At 49.2% G+C, this 17,321-nt stretch overlaps 1 long non-coding RNA gene across 1 annotated transcript in view; it reads left to right on the top strand.

Annotated features, from left to right (window-relative positions):
* The window catches only part of LOC118366749 (uncharacterized), a 29,116-nt gene extending 19,837 nt beyond the window's left edge, over positions 1-9,279 (top strand). Inside the window, exons 3-4 of the long non-coding RNA XR_004822029.2 lie at positions 7,340-7,514; positions 7,696-9,279. This is a non-coding gene — a long non-coding RNA (uncharacterized LOC118366749). The remainder of the gene's footprint in view (positions 1-7,339; positions 7,515-7,695) is intronic.
* The last annotated feature ends 8,042 nt before the right edge of the window (positions 9,280-17,321 follow it).

Genomic DNA, 17,321 nt, shown 5'->3' with positions numbered 1-17,321 from the left:
TCTCTCTCCCCGTAGCCCCTCTCTCTCCCCGTAGACCCCTCTCTCTCCCCGTAGACCCCTCTCTCTCCCCGTAGACCCCTCCCTCTCCCCGTAGACCCCTCTCTCTCCCCGTAGCCCCTCTCTCTCCCTGTAGACCCCTCTCTCTCCCTGTAGACCCCTCTCTCTCTCCCTGTAGACCCCTCTTTCTCTCTCTCTCTCGCTCTCTCTCGCTCTCTCTCGCTCTCTCTCTCTGTATATATCAGATCCAGCCCTACCATTCCCTCCCTTTTTAATATTCTGATTGAGTAACCCTCTCCATCCCTCCCTCAATCCATCCCTTTTCCCTGCCTCAATCTAATCCCAACATCCTTTCATCCCTCCACTAACTCTGTGTCCCATTTTTCACAGAGAGGAAAGCCAGGAACAACACATCTCCCAGGATTGTTCCAGAATCCCAGTTCACAGACCTTCCTCCATTTTTGTTAGTTTGTGTTGTCTTCACAAAGAACAATCCTGTCATGAGACATTTTTTATTCGTTTTGAGCCCAGATTGCAACAGTACAGTCATTTAAACAGTTGAATCATTTAAACAGTTTAGTCTTGCGTCTAATGTTGTATGATATACCACCTACACACACACTTGTACTGTTGTGTACCTCATGACATTATGGCTCTTTGACGTGAGGCTAAGGTGGAAAGTATGCCGTGAGTTAAATGTTATAGAGCACTGTCCTCTTCTGAGATAGCTTTCAGAGAATCTCTCTATGTCCTTCCCTGTCTCTCCCTATCCATCCATCTCGATCATCCTCTCTCACATTCCCTGCCTCTCTCTCTCTCTCTCTCTCATATGATGTTGATGATGATGATGATGATAGCAGGTTTTCCTGGTCACTGTCCAGAAGGGAAGGAATGGGATCCCCTTGTGTGACTCAAGTGCTATATTTGTAAACTACTTGTGGTGCTTATAGATGTTAATCAACAGGAGGTGTGTGTGTGTGTTAATTATGGCCAACAGTATCCCTGATTGACCGTGGGAGCGTATCGGGGAGGTAATGTGGTGTGTGATCAAATTTGATTTGTCACATGTGCTGAATACAACAGGTGTAGTAGACCTTACAGTGAAATGATTACTTACAAGACCTTAACCAACAATGCAGTTTTAAGAAAAATATGTGATAAGTAAAAAATAAGAAATAAAAGTAACAAATAATTAAAGAGCAGCAGTAAAATAACAATAGCGAGGCTATATACAGGGGGATACCGGTACAGAGTGAATGTGTGGGGGCACCGGTGTCGAGGTAATATGTACATGTAGGTAGAATTAGAGTGACCATGCATAGATAATAAACAAAGAATAGCAGCAGCATAAAAGGGGGAGGGGGCAGGCAATGCAAATAGTCCGGGTAGCCATTTGATTAGCTGTTCAGGAGTCTTATGGCTTGGGGGTAGAAGCTGTTGAGAAGCCTCTTGGACCTAGATTTGGTGCTCCGGTACTGCTTGCCGTGTGGTATCAGAGAGAACAGTCTATGACTGGGGTGGCTGGAGTCTTTGACAATTTTTAGGGCCTTCCTCTGACACTGTCTGGTCAGCTTAGTGATGAGCTTTGAGGGCACCATGGTGTTGAACGCTGAGCTGTAGTCAATGAATAGCATTCTCACATAGGTGTTCCTTTTGTCCAGGTGGGAAAGGACAGTGTGGAGTGCAGTAGAGATTGCATCATCTGTGGATCTGTTGGGGCGGTATGCAAATTGGAAGACACTTGCCAGTTGGTCAGCTCATGCTCAGAGTAATAGTCCTGGTAATCCATCTGGCCCTGCGGCCTTGTGAATGTTGACCTGTTTAAAGGTCTTATTCACAATGGCTATGGAGAACGTGATTACACAGTCGTCTGGAACAGCTGATGCTCTCATGCATGTTTCAGTGTTACTTGCATAGAAGTAATTTAGCATGTCTGGTAGGCTCGTGTCACTGGGCAGTTCGCGGCTGTGCTTCCCTTTGTAGTCTGTAATAGCTTGCAGGCCCTGCCATATCCGACGAGCGTTGGAGCCGGTGTAGTACGATTCAATCTTAGTCCTGTATTGAAACTTTGCCTGTTTTATGGTTCGTCAGAGGGCATAGCGGGATTTCTTATAAACTTCCGGGTTAGAATCCCGCTCCTTGAAAGCGTCACCTCTACCCTTTAGCGAAGTGTGGATGTTGCCTGTAATCCATGGCTTCTGGTTGGGGTATGTACGTACGGTCTCTGTGGGGACAACGTCATCGATGCACTTATTGATGAAGCCAGTGACTGATGTGGTGTGCTCCTCAATGCCATCGGAAGAATCCCAGAACATATTCCAGTCTATGCTAACAAAACAGTCCTGTAGTTTAGCATCTGCTTCATCTGACCACTTTTTTATTGACCAAGTCACTGGTGCTTCCTGTTTCAGTTTTTGCTTGTAAGCAGAAATCAGGAGGGTAGAATTATGGTCAAATTTTCCAAATGGAGGGCGAGGGAGAGCTTTGTATATGTCTCTGTGTGTGGAGTAAAGGTGGTCAAGTTTTTTCCCTTTGGTTGCACATTTAACATGCTGATAGAAATGAGGTAAAACTGATTTAAGTTTCCCTGCATTAAAGTCCCTGGCCACTATGAGCTCCGCCTCTGGATGAACGTTTTCTTGTTTGCTTATGGCCTTCTACAGATCATTGAGTGTCGTCTTAGTGCATCGGTTTGTGGTGATAAATACACAGCTACGAAGAATATAGATGAAAACTCTTGGTATATAGTGTGGTTTACAGCTTATCATGACATAGGAGCGTATTGGTGAGGTAACGTGGTGTGTGATGGAGCGTATCGGAGAGGTAACGTGGTGTGTGTGATGGAGCGTATCGGAGAGGTAACGTGGTGTGTGTGATGGAGCGTATCGGAGAGGTAACGTGGTGTGTGTGATGGAGCGTATCGGTGAGGTAACGTGGTGTGTGATGGAGCGTATCGGAGAGGTAACGTGGTGTGTGTGATGGAGCGTATCGGAGAGGTAACGTGGTGTGTGTGATGGAGCGTATCGGAGAGGTAACGTGGTGTGTGTGATGGAGCGTATCGGGGAGGTAACGTGGTGTGTGTGATGGAGCGTATCGGAGAGGTAACGTGGTGTGTGATGGAGCGTATCGGAGAGGTAACGTGGTGTGTGATGGAGCGTATCTGGGAGGTAACGTAGTGTGTGTGATGGAGCGTATCGGAGAGGTAACGTGGTGTGTGTGATGGAGCGTATCGGTGAGGTAACGTGGTGTGTGATGGAGCGTATCGGAGAGGTAACGTGGTGTGTGATGGAGCGTATCTGGGAGGTAACGTAGTGTGTGTGATGGAGCGTATCGGAGAGGTAACGTGGTGTGTGTGATGGAGCGTATCGGTGAGGTAACGTGGTGTGTGATGGAGCGTATCGGAGAGGTAACGTGGTGTGTGTGATAGAGCGTATCGGAGAGGTAACGTGGTGTGTGATGGAGCGTATCGGAGAGGTAACGTGGTGTGTGATGGAGCGTATCAGTGAGGTAAAGTAGTGTGTGATGGAGCGTATCAGTGAGGTAAAGTAGTGTGTGATGGAGCGTATCGGGGAGGTAACGTGGTGTGTGATGGAGCGTATCGGGGAGGTAACGTGGTGTGTGATGGAGCGTATCGGTGAGGTAACGTGGTGTGTGTGTGATGGAGCGTATCGGAGAGGTAACGTGGTGTGTGTGTGATGGAGCGTATCGGTGAGGTAACGTGGTGTGTGTGATGGAGCGTATCGGAGAGGTAACGTGGTGTGTGATGGAGCGTATCGGGGAGGTAACGTAGTGTGTGTGATGGAGCGTATCGGAGAGGTAACGTGGTGTGTGATGGAGCGTATCGGTGAGGTAACGTGGTGTGTGTGTGATGGAGCGTATCGGAGAGGTAATGTGGTGTGTGTGTGATGGAGCGTATCGGAGAGGTAATGTGGTGTGTGATGGAGCGTATCGGTGAGGTAACGTGGTGTGTGTGATGGAGCGTATCTGGGAGGTAACGTGGTGTGTGTGATGGAGCGTATCGGAGAGGTAACGTAGTGTGTGTGATGGAGCGTATCGGAGAGGTAACGTGGTGTGTGTGATGGAGCGTATCGGAGAGGTAACGTAGTGTGTGTGATGGAGCGTATCGGAGAGGTAACGTGGTGTGTGTGATGGAGCGTATCGGAGAGGTAACGTAGTGTGTGTGATGGAGCGTATCGGAGAGGTAACGTAGTGTGTGTGATGGAGCGTATCGGAGAGGTAACGTGGTGTGTGATGGAGCGTATCGGAGAGGTAACGTGGGTGTGTGATGGAGCGTATCGGAGAGGTAACGTGGTGTGTGTGATGGAGCGTATCGGAGAGGTAACGTGGTGTGTGTGATGGAGCGTATCGGAGAGGTAACGTGGTGTGTGTGATGGAGCGTATCGGAGAGGTAACGTGGTGTGTGTGATGGAGCGTATCAGTGAGGTAAAGTAGTGTGTGATGGAGCGTATCGGAGAGGTAACGTGGTGTGTGATGGAGCGTATCGGAGAGGTAACGTGGTGTGTGTGTGATGGAGCGTATCGGAGAGGTAACGTGGTGTGTGATGGAGCGTATCGGAGAGGTAACGTGGTGTGTGATGGAGCGTATCGGAGAGGTAACGTGGTGTGTGATGGAGCGTATCGGAGAGGTAACGTGGTGTGTGATGGAGCGTATCGGAGAGGTAACGTGGTGTGTGATGGAGCGTATCGGTGAGGTAACGTGGTGTGTGTGTGTGATGGAGCGTATCTGAGAGGTAACGTGGTGTGTGATGGAGCGTATCGTGAGGTAACGTGTGTGATGGAGCGATCGGGAGGTAACGTGGTGTGTGTGTGATGGAGCGTATCGGGGAGACGTGGTGTGTGATGGAACGGAGAGGTGTGTGTGATGGAGCGTATCGGAGAGGTAACGTGGTGTGTGATGGAGCGTATCGGTGAGGTAACGTGGTGTGTGTGTGTGATGGAGCGTATCTGAGAGGTAACGTGGTGTGTGTGATGGAGCGTATCGGTGAGGTAACGTGGTGTGTGTGATGGAGGGTGTGTATGGACGTCGGAGAGGTAACGTGGTGTGTGTGTGTGATGGAGCGTATCTGAGAGGTAACGTGGTGTGTGATGGAGCGTATCGGAGAGGTAACGTGGTGTGTGATGGAGCGTATCGGTGAGGTAACGTGGTGTGTGTGTGTGATGGAGCGTATCTGAGAGGTAACGTGGTGTGTGTGATGGAGCGTATCGGTGAGGTAACGTGGTGTGTGTGATGGAGCGTATCGGAGAGGTAACGTGGTGTGTGATGGAGCGTATCGGAGAGGTAACGTGGTGTGTGATGGAGCGTATCGGGAGGTAACGTGGTGTGTGATGGAGCGTATCGGTGAGGTAACGTGGTGTGTGTGATGGAGCGTATCGGTGAGGTAACGTGGTGTGTGTGTGATGGAGTAACGTGGTGTGTGATATCGGAGAGGTAACGTGGTGTGTGTGATGGAGCGTATCGGAGAGGTAACGTGGTGTGTGATGGAGCGTATCGGAGAGGTAACGTGGTGTGTGATGGAGCGTATCGGAGAGGTAACGTGGTGTGTGATGGAGCGTATCGGAGAGGTAACGTGGTGTGTGATGGAGCGTCTGAGAGGTAACGGTGAGGTAACGTGGTGTGTGTGTGATGGAGCGTCGGAGATAACGTGGTGTGTGTGTGTGATGAGGTAACGTGGTGTGTGATGGAGCGTCGGTGAGGTGTGTGTGTGATGGAGCGCATCAGTGAGGTAACGTGGTGTGTGATGGAGCGTATCGGTGAGGTAACGTGGTGTGTGATGGAGCGTATCGGTGAGGTAACGTGGTGTGTGTGTGTGATGGAGCGTATCGGTGAGGTAACGTGGTGTGTGTGTGTGATGGAGCGTATCAGTGAGGTAACGTGGTGTGTGATGGAGCATATCGGTGAGGTAACGTGGTGTGTGTGATGGAGCGTATCGGTGAGGTAACGTGGTGTGTGTGTGTGATGGAGCGTATCGGAGAGGTAACGTGGTGTGTGATGGAGCGTATCGGTGAGGTAACGTGGTGTGTGATGGAGCGTATCGGAGAGGTAACGTGGTGTGTGTGTGTGATGGAGCGTATCGGAGAGGTAACGTGGTGTGTGATGGAGCGTATCGGAGAGGTAACGTGGTGTGTGATGGAGCGTATCGGAGAGGTAACGTGGTGTGTGTGATGGAGCGTATCAGTGAGGTAACGTAGTGTGTGATGGAGCGTATCGGAGAGGTAACGTGGTGTGTGATGGAGCGTATCGGTGAGGTAACGTGGTGTGTGTGATGGAGCGTATCGGAGAGGTAACGTGGTGTGTGATGGAGCGTATCGGTGAGGTAACGTGGTGTGTGTGATGGAGCGTATCGGTGAGGTAACGTGGTGTGTGTGTGTGATGGAGCGTATCGGTGAGGTAACGTGGTGTGTGATGGAGCGTATCGGAGAGGTAACGTGGTGTGTGTGATGGAGCGTATCGGAGAGGTAACGTGGTGTGTGTGATGGAGCGTATCGGTGAGGTAACGTGGTGTGTGATGGAGCGTATCGGAGAGGTAACGTGGTGTGTGTGATGGAGCGTATCGGAGAGGTAACGTGGTGTGTGTGATGGAGCGTATCGGAGAGGTAACGTGGTGTGTGTGATGGAGCGTATCGGTGAGGTAACGTGGTGTGTGATGGAGCGTATCGGTGAGGTAACGTGGTGTGTGATGGAGCGTATCGGTGAGGTAACGTGGTGTGTGATGGAGCGTATCTGAGAGGTAACATGGTGTGTGTGTGCTGAGATTCAGCTGTGAATTAGACTGTAATGCTGATAATCACTGTGTGGAATTAAAGTCAACCCAACTACCACACTCACTAATAGATGTTCTGTCATGTTTTATTGCTGCCAATTTCTACTGATGCTTATGTTGACATTATATTGACACAATTCATATCGCTGTCACTCCTCGCCCTAGCGCTTGGCTCCAGCCCCATACCCGGCCCCAGCCCTTGACCCCCTTCCTAACCCCTCAATTCCCCGTCCCCACCCCATCTCTTCGCCCAGCTCAATGCGTCCTCGTTCCAGCCCTTAATTCCCTCCCCACACCACCCCCTTTCCCCATGCCACTCTACACCCCCTCAACCCCCCCATTCCATCGCTGGCCCCCATGTATCCTCATCCCTGGGCTACCAGCCCAGTCGATAAGCCCAGCCGGGGGGATAACGCTGCAGCTGTCTGGGCACTACCAGGATCCATGGTGCTGTTAAAGCCTGGTGCTTACCGATGCCGCAAATACAGCCAGGACGGAAAGGTCAGGGCGCCCAGCCTCCGTCATCACCAGACCACCGTTAATCATTTCCCCCCCAAACAGGCCCATCCCTGGGTTACACCAGAGCCCAGCTGATCCCCTGGAAGGGGAACCTTTTCAACCTTTGAACCGGCCAGAGCTCCAGTACACTGACATGGATCCCTTGATAGAAATTGCTTTGATGGACCGGCCGTGACACAAGGTCACAAGGAGGAGGGATTCAAATTCGCAATCAGAGGTAACGGAAATTGAGGGAGTCATTTTGGAGAACATTGAGTGAGCTGTTATGGATGCAGGCTTTTGTTCTAGCCAAGCATTAACATACGTACAGTAGCAGTCAAAGCGTTGGACACACCTCCTCATTCAAGGGTTTTTCTTTATTTCTACTGTTTTCTACATGTTCCACATCTCCTCTCCAGGGTTGACCACAACAGAGAGGACATCCATACTGAAATGGGTATATCCAAGAGGTTACTCGTATCATATACACACATCTCCTCTCCAGGGTTGACCACAACAGAGAGGACATCCATACTGAAATGGGTATACCCAAGAGGACACTCGTATATCATATACACACATCTCCTCTCCAGGGTTGACCACAACAGAGAGGACATCCATACTGAAATGGGTATACCCAAGAGGACACTCGTATATCATATACACACATCTCCTCTCCAGGGTTGACCACAACAGAGAGGACATCCATACTGAAATGGGTATACCCAAGAGGTTACTCGTATCATATACACACATCTCCTCTCCAGGGTTGACCACAACAGAGAAGACATCCATACTGAAATGGGTATACCCAAGAGGATACTCGTATATCATATACACACATCTCCTCCCACCAGCCTCCTCTGGTGTCAATGCATACTGAGCATGTTATCCACCTCTCGCTTCATGCCATAGCGGTTGTTCTCTCTGTACAAATTTGTCTCTTAAAAACACTGGGATTAAATTCAATCTACATCAGGCTAGTTATATTAGATTTGATATTATACTGAACAAAAATATAAACGCAACATATAAAGTGTTTGTACCATGTTTCGAGAGCTAAAATAAAAGATCCCGGAAGTTTTCCATGTGCACAAAAAGCTTATTTCTCTCCAATTTAGTTAAAAAATGTGTTTACATCGCTGTTAGTGAGCATTTCTCCTTTGCCAAGGTTATCCATCCACCTGACAGGTGTGGCATATCAAGAAGTTGTTTGAACAGCATGATCATTACACTGTAAAATGTGCAGTTTTTTAACACAACACAATGTCACAGATGTCTTAAGTTTTGAGGGAGTGTGCAATTGGCATGCTGACTGTTGTGCCATTCATCCACCGCCATCACCTCATGTTTCAACATGATAAATCACTGCCCCATGTCTCCCAGTTCTTCCATGGCCTGCATACTCACCAGACATGTCACCCATTAATAAGCATGTTTGGGATGCTCTGGAATGACGTGTACGACAGTGTGTTCCCACCAAATATCCAGAAACTTCACACTTCCATTGAAGAGGAGTGGGACAACATTCCACAGGCCACAATCAACAGCCTGATCAACTCTATGCGAAGGAGAGATTGCGCTGAAGGAGAGATCGCCCTGAATGAGGCAAATGGTCGTCACACCAGATACAGACTGGTTTTCTGATCCACGCCCCTATCTTTTTTTAAGGAATCTCTGACTAACAGATGCATTATCTGTATTCCCAGTCATTATCTGTATTCCCAGTCATTATCTGTATTCCCAGTCATTATCTGTATTCCCAGTCATTATCTGTATTCCCAGTCATGTGAGATCTAAAGATTAGGGCCTAATGAATTTATTTCAATTGACTGATTTCCTTATATGAACTGTAACTGTAAAATCATTGAAATGGTTGAATGTTGAGTTTATGTTTTTTGTCACAATGGAAACAGTCAATATGGGCATCTCATATGACTGCCTTCATTCAATGTAACTTGATTTAGTTTTATCTGTAAAGAATGTGTGCCATATATAAACAATTGAATCACCTTGTTTCCAAGTAAAACTCCTAATCATCTTACAAATACAACACAAACTAATGTGTCAATTAATGAATGTATTATGGAGCTTCCTCTAAATGTCCCTAATAGAAATTCTCTAACACTAGATTTGAATGATATCCTCATCATTGAATGTATGTATGTATGCTGTAAATAAACTGCTTTCAAGGTTGAAATGGGTATACCCAAGAGGATACTCATATATCATATACACACATCTCCATATCTCTTTTCTAGTCAACCTGTTGTTGTGACGATGCAGTAACGTGATGTAGGTCTATGAGGCAGCAAAGCCCTGGTCATTTAACCCAGTGTTGTTTCCTGCCTTAAATCCCTGGACAGGTTGGTGGAATGGTTCCCCCAGCCTTCTATCGTTGGTTTGGGTGTTTTATTTGGAAACCACAGGGCTGCTAATTACTGTAGGTTTGTTCCATTTGTCAGACTCAAGAAAGAGGTCCACGTGTCTTAGGACATCTCACTCTCCTCTGTCTATCTCCATGTATCGCCTTTCCTCTCATTTCTCCTCTTCCCTTTCTCCCTTCATTTCCTCTCTCATCCAGTCTGTCTCCCTCTCCCCTTTCCCCTGCCCCAGTCCTCCTCTCTCTCCCCTTCCCCAGTCCTTCTCTCTCCCCTTCCCCTGCCCCAGTCCTCCTCTCTCTCCCCTTTCCCCTTTCCCCTGCCCCAGTTCTCCTCTCTCTCCCCTTCCCCAGTCCTCCTCTCTCTCCCCTGCCCCAGTCCTCCTCTCTCTCCCCTTTCCCCTTTCCCCTGCCCCAGTCCTCCTCTCTCTCCCCTTTCCCCTGCCCCAGTCCTCCTCTCTCTCCCCTGCCCCAGTCCTCCTCTCTCTCCCCTTTCCCCTGCCCCAGTCCTCCTCTCTCTACCCTTCCCCAGTCCTCCTCTCTCTCCCTTTTCCCCTGCCCCAGTCCTCCTCTCTCTTCCCTTTCCCTGCCCCAGTCCTCCTCTCTCTCCCTCAGTCCTCCTCTCTCTCCCCTTCCCCAGTCCTCCCTCTCTCTCCCTTTTCCCCTGCCCCAGTCCTTCTCTCTCTCCCCCAGTCCTCCTCTCTCTCCCCTGCCCCAGTCCTCCTCTCTCTCCCCTTTCCCCTTTCCCCTGCCCCAGTCCTCCTCTCTCTCCCCTTTCCCCTGCCCCAGTCCTCCTCTCTCTCCCCTGCACCAGTCCTCCTCTCTCTCCCCTTTCCCCTGCCCCAGTCCTCCTCTCTCTTCCCTTTCCCTGCCCCAGTCCTCCTCTCTCTCCCTCAGTCCTCCTCTCTCTCCCCTTCCCCAGTCCTCCTCTCTCTCCCTTTTCCCCTGCCCCAGTCCTTCTCTCTCTCCCCCAGTCCTCCTCTCTCTTCCCTTTCCCCTGCCCCAGTCCTCCTCTCTCTTCCCTTTCCCCTGCCCCAGTCCTCCTCTCTCTTCCCTTTCCCCTGCCCCAGTCCTCCTCTCTCTACCCTTTCCCCTGCCCAAGTCCTCCTCTCTCTTCCCTTTCCCCTGCCCCAGTCCTCCTCTCTCTTCCCTTTCCCCTGCCCCAGTCCTCCTCTCTCTTCCCTTTCCCCTGCCCCAGTCCTCCTCTCTCTTCCCTCTCCCCTGCCCCAGTCCTCCTCTCTCTTCCCTTTCCCCTGCCCCAGTCCTCCTCTCTCTTCCCTTTCCCCTGCCCCAGTCCTCCTCTCTCTTCCCTTTCCCCTGCCCAAGTCCTCCTCTCTCTTCCCTTTTCCCTGCCCCAGTCCTCCTCTCTCTCCTCTTTTCCCTTTCACCTGCCCCAGTCCTTCTCTTCCCTGACCCAGTCCTCCTCTCTCTTCTCTTTTCCCTGCCCCAGTCCTCCTCTCTCTCCCCTTTCCCCTTTCCCCTGCCCCAGTCCTTCTCTCCCCTGCCCTAGTCCTCCACTCTCTTCCCTTTCCCCTGCCCCAGTCCTCCTCTCTCTTCCCTTCCCCTGCCCCAGTCCTCCTCTCTCTCCCCTTCCCCAGTCCTTCTCTCTCTCCCCTGCCCCAGTCCTCCTCTCTCTCCCCTTTCCCCTGCCCCAGTCCTCCTCTCTCTCCCCTTTCCCCTGCCCCAGTCCTCCTCTCTCTCCCCTGCCCCAGTCCTCCTCTCTCTCCCCTTTCCCCTGCCCCAGTCCTCCTCTCTCTCCCCTTCCCCAGTCCTCCTCTCTCTCCCTTTTCCCCTGCCCCAGTCCTTCTCTCTCTCCCCCAGTCCTCCTCTCTCTCCCCTTTCCCCTGCCCCAGTCCTCCTCTCTCTTCCCTTTCCCCTGCCCCAGTCCTCCTCTCTCTCCCTTTTCCCCTGCCCCAATCCTCCTCTCTCTTCCCTTTCCCTGCCCCAGTCCTCCTCTCTCTCCCTCAGTCCTCCTCTCTCTCCCCCGCCCCAGTCCTCCTCTCTCTTCCCTTTCCCCTGCCCCAGTCCTCCTCTCTCTTCCCTTTCCCCTGCCCCAGTCCTCCTCTCTCTTCCCTTTCCCCTGCCCCAGTCCTCCTCTCTCTTCCCTTTCCCCTGCCCCAGTCCTCCTCTCTCTTCCCTTTTCCCTGCCCCAGTCCTCCTCTCTCTCCTCTTTCCCCTTTCCCCTTCCCCAGTCCTCCTCTCTCTTCCCTTTCCCCTTTCCCCTGCCCCAGTCCTCCTCTCTCTCCCCTTTCCCCTTTCCCCTGCCCCAGTCCTCCTCTCTCTCCCCTTCCCCAGTCCTCCTCTCTCTCCCCTTTCCCCTGCCCCAGTCCTCCTCTCCCTCCCTTTTCCACAAGTCCTTCTCTCTCTCCCCTGCCCCAGTCCTCCTCTCTCTCCCCTTTCCACTGCCCCAGTCCTCCTCTCTCTCCCCTTTCCCCTGCCCCAGTCCTCCTCTCTCTTCCCTTTCCCCTTTCCCCTGCCCCAGTCCTCCTCTCTCTCCCCTTTCCCCTTTCCCCTGCCCCAGTCCTCCTCTCTCTCCCCTTCCCCAGTCCTCCTCTCTCTCCCCTTTCCCCTGCCCCAGTCCTCCTCTCCCTCCCTTTTCCACAAGTCCTCCTCTCTCTCCCCTGCCCCAGTCCTCCTCTCTCTCCCATTTCCACTGCCCCAGTCCTCCTCTCTCTCCCCTTTCCACTGCCCCAGTCCTCCTCTCTCTCCCCTTTCCCCTTTCCCCTGCCCCAGTCCTTCTCTCCCCTGCCCCAGTCCTCCTCTCTCTTCCCTTTCCCCTTTCCCCTGCCCGTCCTCCTCTCTCTCCCCTTTCCCCTTTCCCCTGCCCCAGTCCTCCTCTCTCTCTCCTTCCCCAGTCCTCCTCTCTCTCCCCTTTCCCCTGCCCCAGTCCTCCTCTCCCTCCCCTTTCCCCAAGTCCTCCTCTCTCTCCCCTGCCCCAGTCCTCCTCTCTCTCCCCTTTCCACTGCCCCAGTCCTCCTCTCTCTCCCCTTTCCACTGCCCCAGTCCTCCTCTCTCTCCCCCAGTCCTCCTCTCTCTCCCCCAGTCCTCCTCTCTCTCCCCCAGTCCTTCTCTCTCTCACCCCTGCCCCAGTCCCTCTGTCCTTCCCTTGTCCCAACCCTCTGTCTGGGCCTGTCTGGGCCAGCAGGACTACAGCACTGCCGTCCCATCTGACCCATCTGTCTGGTCCAGAGGGTAACCAGGCCCCTTCACTTAGGCCTGCGTTTATCTAACTAATTCTGTCTGCTGGAGGGCGAGGACAGCTGGTGCGGTGACACGTGGGGAACGGGGTCCAACGCGGAGGATATGGATCCCCCAAAGCTATGGCAGTGATTAGAGAAGGAGGAGGAGGGGTGGATGAGAGAGAGGGGCAGGGAACTGGACAGGGGGTGAGGGGTGGCATTTCTTGTGCCTGTCATCGAACGACTACCCCTCTCAACTCCCCTGCTATTTTAGTGGAGGGTGTGGAAGATAGTCTGGGGGGACAGTTTTGGCCTCAGACCACCCCTCATTATTATAATGTTTCTTTGTGTTCTTGTGGTGTGATATCAGCACGTCATTGGAGACTGAAACACTGTATTGTTGTTGCTTGAGAGTCTTACCCAACAGAAAATCAATGACAGATGAGATACTGTGGTCCGGGAGGTCTGCTGCTGATCACATTAAGTCTTCCTCTGCATTGGAGGTAAAAACACCGCCATGAAGGTCACCATTGATTAGGATCACCACCCTAATTATTGGTCAGTCGTGGGGGAGAGCTCAAATGGAAAAGTCACGTACAGTAGCATAGCATTTCCCTTTTCCTCAAGGCCTTACCCTATCCCCATCCCCCTCTCACCAAACAGACACCATGCTTCAAAACATTGTGTGGACTCCACGTCTTGGTGCGTGACTGACTGATCCAGTGTAGGGTCTGTTGTGGTGTGTTCATGTTGGACCATCGACATTCTTCAGCCCTGTTTCAGTACTTTCAGAAGTCATTTTTCTTGCTCCCCTCCTGGTTGTTACTGGTCCAACATGATTGAATAGTTGTAGCAGGGGTTCCAATACATAGTGTTCATGACAGTAGTTGTGGACCTTGTATGGTCAATATAGATTTGAGCACGTTCAGGAGAAAACATTTCAGACTGAACCTGCTGACTATCCCCTTGACCACAAACGGGTCATTTCAACCCAAAACAATCTGTGATATCACCTTTTTTTTCACCCAACTTTCAACCTAAATCCTGTGACATGGTGACATTCTTTGTTGAATTCACAATAGTTGAAAACTCAAACCAAATGTAAATCAAAACTCGACGCTGAACTGACGTCTGTGCCCATTAGGATGTTACTATTGTTCCCCTCCTCAGAACGCCACATTTACTGAGCAAGTGCATCTGAATCCAGTTCCGTCAGGGGACCAAACTAATTCAAGGTCTAGACAGGTTTGCTGAGAAATAACCCTAATACCACCTAACTCTCATCAGTTAAATGAGTCTTGTTTTCTTGGAGCTAAAACGCCGTCACATTTTTACCAATGTGGCCTCAAGCATGGGACAATTTATGTTCTGAAGTCATGTGTCTTTGTTTGCGTGATGCCTAGTTTGTTCAATGCCCTATTGGTGGCCTATTTAGATGATTGTCTATTTGATGGTCTCTTTGTGCGATGATCTAGTTGTTTGTTTACTTGTTTTGATGGGAAGCACTCACTCACTGACTAGGGGCAGTATTCTGACTCCAATTTTCTTCAGTCTCCCATAGATGTTGATGAATGATTTCCAAGAAAGTCCGAATCAGCCCCCAAGGAACATAACAGCGCCTGTCTTATAATTATACAGTTGACTGACAATGCTTTTCCTAACTAAGTAACTTTCCTACTGAGATCCACTCACTTTGATTTCATGCTTTTCAGAGTCTTCAAGAAAGGCCTGGTCTTGATAATTATATTACAGGTCTCATGTGCTTCTCATATGCTTCTCATATACAGTAGCAGTCAAACTTTTGGACACACCTACTCATTTAAGGGTTGTTCTTTCTTTATACTATTTTATACATTGCAGAATAATAGTGAAGACATCAAAACTATGAAATAACACATATGGAATCATGTAGTAACCAAAAAAAAACTAGGCATATCGTCATGTGTGATGGACAGATACGGTTTGGACATAGAAAAGACAACCACCTTAACATTATGTAAGTGGGCCAGAATCAACAGAGACACATGCACAGCCAGTGAAGTATATCAACTTCCCTTCCTTTCCAATGATTGACTCCAGTCAGTCCCTTCTCGATTTATTAATGTTCTTTGCAGAATTTTTTCAATTACTGTAGTTGATAATATTGGACTTGGTCAGATATGCAATATTATCCATCCTCGAGGACCAATTTTACATAAAGTCTTCCATGAATGACTGTTTTGTGTGAGCAACTAGACTTTCAACAGAGCCTTTTACAGTGCACTCTAGATTCCAAATTCCTACATACTTTTATTTACATTTTATTTATTCAGGTGAGTCAATTAAGAACAAATTCTTATTTACAATGATGTCTTGAAACGGACATTCACATGATCCTATTGGTTGCTTCATATGTGTGCACAGCCACACTATATTGGCGTAGAGCCTCTGCAACCAGAGGAGCTCACTGACATTAGAGCTCAAAATGAACCAGTATTTTCCATCTGCGCAAGGACAGCCATGGGATCCCCTCCTGATAACCCACAGAGGGGATGGAGACAGGAGGTGATCATTTGAGGCCGTCCCTGGAGATGGGGGTAACAGAATGGGGTGAGTGGGGTGCTGATGGATGGGATTTGGAGGGTTGTGGTTTCATATTGGAGTACATTTCTATGGAGATCTTATTAAGAGTTCCCCAGAGCAAATCAAATCAAATCCTATTTTATTTGTCAGATTTTTTTTATTTTTAATTTTACCTTTATTTAACCAGGCAAGTCAGTTAAGAACATATTCTTATTTTCAATGACAGATTTGTACCTTGTCAGCTCGGGGGTTTGAACTCACAACCTTCCGGTTACTAGTCCAACGCTCTAACCACTAGGCTACGCTGCCGCCCCGAAGTGCCTTGCGAAAGTATTCGGCCCCCTTGAACTTTGCGACCTTTTGCCACATTTCAGGCTTCAAACATAAAGATATAAAACTGTATTTTTTTGTGAAGAATCAACAACAAGTGGGACACAATCATGAAGTGGAACGACATTTATTGGATATTTCAAACTTTTTTAACAATTCAAAAACTGAAAAATTGGAGCGTGCAAAATTATTCAGCCCCCTTAAATTAATACTTTGTAGCGCCACCTTTTGCTGCGATTACAGCTGTAAGTCGCTTGGGGTATGTCTGTATCAGTTTTGCACATCGAGAGACTGAAATTTTTTCCCATTCCTCCTTGCAAAACAGCTCGAGCTCAGTGAGGTTGGATGGAGAGCATTTGTGAACAGCAGTTTTCAGTTCTTTCCACAGATTCTCGATTGGATTCAGGTCTGGACTTTGACTTGGCCATTATAACACCTGGATATGTTTATTTTTGAACCATTCCATTGTAGATTCTGCTTTATGTTTTGGATCATTGTCTTGTTGGAAGACAAATCTCCGTCCCAGTCTCAGGTCTTTTGCAGACTCCATCAATTTTTCTTCCAGAATGGTCCTGTATTTGGCTCCATCCATCTTCCCATCAATTTTAACCATCTTCCCTGTCCCTGCTGAAGAAAAGCAGGCCCAAACCATGATGCTGCCACCATCAGGTTTGACAGTGGGGATGGTGTGTTCAGGGTGATGAGCTGTGTTGCTTTTACCCAAACATAACGTTTTGCATTGTTGCCAAAAAGTTCAATTTTGGTTTCATCTGACCAGAGCACCTTCTTCCACATGTTTGGTGTGTCTCCCAGGTGGCTTGTGGCAAACTTTAAACAACACTTTTTATGGATATCTTTAAGAAATGGCTTTCTTCTTGCCACTCTTCCATAAAGGCCAGATTTGTGCAATATACGACTGATTGTTGTCCTATGGACAGAGTCTCCCACCTCAGCTGTAGATCTCTGCAGTTCATCCAGAGTGATCATGGGCCTCTTGGCTGCATCTCTGATCAGTCTTCTCCTTGTATAAGCTGAAAGTTTAGAGGGACGGCCTGGTCTTGGTAGATTTGCAGTGGTCTGATACTCCTTCCATTTCAATATTATCGCTTGCACAGTGCTCCTTGGGATGTTTAAAGCTTGGGAAATCTTTTTGTATCCAAATCTGGCTTTAAACTTCTTCACAACAGTATCTCGGACCTGCCTGGTGTGTTCCTTGTGCTTCATGATGCTCTCTGCGCTTTTAACGGACCTCTGAGACTATCACAGTGCAGGTGCATTTATACGGAGACTTGATTACACACAGGTGGATTGTATTTATCATCATTAGTCATTTAGGTCAACATTGGATCATTCAGAGATCCTCACTGAACTTCTGGAGAGAGTTTGCTGCACTGAAAGTAAAGGGGCTGAATAATTTTGCACGCCCAATTTTTCAGTTTTTGATTTGTTAAAAACGTTTGAAATTCCAAATAAATGTCGTTCCACTTCATGATTGTGTCCCACTTGTTGTTGATTCTTCACAAAAAAATACAGTTTTATATCTTTATTTTTGAAGCCTGAAATGTGGTAAAAGGTTGCAAAGTTCAAGGGGGCC

This window comes from Oncorhynchus keta, chromosome 34 (assembly GCF_023373465.1).
Source record: "Oncorhynchus keta strain PuntledgeMale-10-30-2019 chromosome 34, Oket_V2, whole genome shotgun sequence".
Taxonomy (NCBI): domain Eukaryota; kingdom Metazoa; phylum Chordata; class Actinopteri; order Salmoniformes; family Salmonidae; genus Oncorhynchus; species Oncorhynchus keta.
This window is presented reverse-complemented; position numbering and strand designations above follow the sequence as displayed.